Source organism: Arachis ipaensis, chromosome B3 (assembly GCF_059453495.1).
Source record: "Arachis ipaensis isolate K30076 ecotype BB chromosome B3, ASM5945349v1, whole genome shotgun sequence".
NCBI lineage: Eukaryota > Viridiplantae > Streptophyta > Magnoliopsida > Fabales > Fabaceae > Arachis > Arachis ipaensis.
In genome coordinates this window covers 127,136,183-127,139,600 of record NC_142438.1, presented here as the reverse complement: position 1 = coordinate 127,139,600, position 3,418 = coordinate 127,136,183, and the positions used below count along the sequence as shown (strand labels likewise).

The window sequence follows — 3,418 nt, the reverse complement described above, 5'->3', positions numbered from 1 at the left end:
ATCCCCTTATGTTCCTTTTATTTCTAATTTTGAATTTGTATCAAAATAAAACTTTTTACCTATTTTATTCTTAGTTGATAAGTGATATTTGTTTTGTAGATAGTGTTAAGTAACATAACCACTTGTGATTTGTGATGATGGCTCCAACGTCTTCCCCATTTCTTCTATAAAAAAAAAAAATAGAATTGATAAGGCATAAGATTGTTTAGATCAATTTATGATGTATTGACCTTGTTTTCTTATCCTTGGATTTTTTTCATTTCCGATTTAATAATATCAAACAACCAAGAAGATAGTTGTTAGCGGTTTGGGGTTTGGCGAGTAACAATGGAGGGGACCGAGGAGGTTTCATCTAATTTTCAGGAGAATATCACTCCAGGGTTAAGCATATCATCGTAATCTTGATGGAAATTAAAGTAAGGGTATTTTATAGGACAACCTCGTGGCATCAACTATGTATTGCTATGGTAATGGATTGTTTCAGGTGGAAGAGGACCCGATAAGAAATGAGACGTTGTAGAAACGGAATCCGTTCCAATTGGTGCTAGTCAGGCAGACGATCAAAGAGATGTCATCATTCTCGATGGAATAGGTTTGTTTGGTGCAATTGATTTTGATGCGTTGCGAGCTGAGGAGATTATGATGATAGAGTTTGTACATTTGAAAACTACTTATGACTTCTATAACGAGTTCGGTCGAATTAAGGGGTTTTCCATAAGGCGGTCGAAGGTAGGGCGCTGCAAGAAGGCAGGATCTGAAGGAGACATTATATGGCAAATTTTTGTGTGCTCGCGACAAGGTGAACGAGATGCAAAGCATGTTCATAGAAATGGTAGGAAGATGGATCCTAGACCAGTAACGCGATGCGGGTGTAATGCGCGGATAAAAGTTTATGTTGACTCGAGGAACGGACGATGGTACGTTGAGTTCTTCTCCGATGAACATAACCAAGACATGTTGGAGGCAAGGTTTAGGGGAATGATGCGGTCTCACCGGGCAATAAAAATGGGGGATTTACACCAGATTAATACGATGAGAAGCTCTGGCCTTCAAGTTCCGACAATATTTTGAGCTTTTGCAAACCAAAGTGGTGGATTCGAGATGGTTGGGTTGGAGGTGAAAGACATCTATAATGCAATTGAGAAGCAAAGAAGAGCTGGAGCCAGCGACACGGATAATGCACTAAAGTATTTACAAATGTTAAAGAGTCGTGACCCCTGTATGTTTTGGTAGTATTTGTTGGATGAACAGCGGAGGCTCCACAATATATTTTGGTGTGATGGCACAAGTCAGTATGATTTCAGTACAAATTTCCCCTTGTGATATTCTCTGACGTGGATCACCACATGCGCACTGTTGTGTTTGGATGCGCGGTTCTCTCGAAGGAAGGGGAGGAAAGCTATGTGTGGTTGCTTCGGGCATTTCTGGAGGCCATGAAAGAAAAGACTCCTAAGCCTGTTATTATCGACGGTGATCAAGCCATGAAGAGTGCAATCAAAGCTGTATTTCTAGAAGCACATCATAGGTTGTACAGCTGGCACTTGCTACGCAATGCGACCGCTCGAGTAGGTATTCCACGATTTATGACCAAGTTTCGTCTTTGTTTAATGGGGGATTTGGAGGTCAATGACTTTGAAGATATATGGAATGATGCAGTTGAAGAATTTGGGTTGCAACAAAATTCATGGGTCAAGGATATGTACGAGAAGAAACATATGTGGAAGAATGCCCACATTAGGGGTAAGTTCTTTGCGGGCTCAAGACAACATCAAGGTGTAAGGCACTGAATATGCAGATAGGGAAGTTTATACACAACGGCTACAACTTGAGGGAATTTATTGAGCATTTCCAACAATATTTAGAGTTCATGCGTAGGAGAGTAGTGGTTGCTGATTACAAATCTGCTTATTTCGAGAGGTGTTATTACTAGCTAGCAATGTCAGAGTAGTTTCTTCGAAGAAGACAAGCATGTTTACATTGTTTGAGGTGGCCATGTATTGCCAAGGTAGATCATGGAACGTTTCTTAGGGCGAGATGGATGATGAATTCAGATGCTCTTGCCTGCGCTTGGAATCCTTTGGAATCCCCTGTGTGCACATAGTTGGTGTGCTTATTAGACTTAACATGGTTGTTATTCCAGATAGTCTTATACTGGGTCGTTGGACAAAGAAGGCAAAATAAACCACCGATAAATAACCATGTTTTTAGTGGAGAGATTCCTGATGCAGCCTATATGAGTATGCATGTGGCAATGCTCAATGACTATAGTGAACTAGTGAAGCTTTCTTGTAGTTACTTTGAGGATTACTTCAAGGTGAAAACCAAAATAGCTAATGAACAAGACGCGTTAAGAGAAAAGATCCGGAAAAGGTTGGCCACCACTGCTGAGGGCGGGGGCGATGATGTGTCCATACACGATATGACAACTCGAGGGAGGTACCGGCGTGTCCAATACTGCAGAAAGTGTGGAAAGGCTGGCCATAACGCTCGTAGATGCATCGACGGGAATGGTGACGATACCACACATGAATTAGATGCTTTGGGATCATCGCACAACATGGACGAATCACAAGAAGCTGAGGCTTCGCAACCAATGGAATACGATAGTCTGAGATTCTAAATGAGTTTGAAGAGGTATTAACTTATGTTACATTATTGTTTCATTGTTGATTGAATTTCATTCCGTGCTTTGAGTTTGCTCATTCCACAATTATACACACCAAAGCCTAATGAGACAAGTTATACAAGTTCTACAGCTTTATATTTTTATTGAAAAAATTAGATGAAGGAATTGTTTCGTTACTATCGTCATTGAAATTGAAAATTCACTAATATATCAATTCAAAGCCTGATATCTTTGAAAAGTTTGGATAATAAAAGGTTCTTTTTTACCATTTTTTTATTGACTTTTGTTTAAATAATAATATTTACTTGGATACTCAATAGTAGGCAACAATTTTGTATCTGTTCCTGCTCAAGCATAATGTTCTAAGTGAGAATTAGTTCTTGACAGTTGCATGTTATGACTCTTTTATACTATGATACAAAGTTATATGTTGCATGAGATGTATTTTGAATATACTAAAGACCTTAGGTTTTACAGCAATTGTATTCACAATCTGTCATTATCTTTTGAACTCTTCTTTCCCTGACTTAGCATATGTCTCATTTGGTTATCCTCAGGCTTTGGTCACATATGTATGTGCTAAAACTCTTTACTATATATGTATAACTGCTAAAGTAATTGAGTTCTACCAATTCTTAGACAAACTTACGTAGAAAGAGATAGAATTGTTACTAATCCTCTGTGCAAGCCCTTTAGTATTTGCAGATTTATTTTATAATTTTGTTTGTAGTTATATGTGTAGGAGTATAGATAGGGTTGGGGCGTTTACGGATATCTAGTTAGAGTAGATAG

The 3,418-nt window shown here is 38.8% G+C and overlaps 1 pseudogene; it reads left to right on the top strand.

Annotated features, from left to right (window-relative positions):
• The first annotated feature begins 840 nt into the window (after positions 1–840).
• On the top strand, positions 841–1,930 carry LOC148572395 (protein FAR1-RELATED SEQUENCE 5-like; annotated as a pseudogene).
• Positions 1,931–3,418: the final 1,488 nt, after the last annotated feature.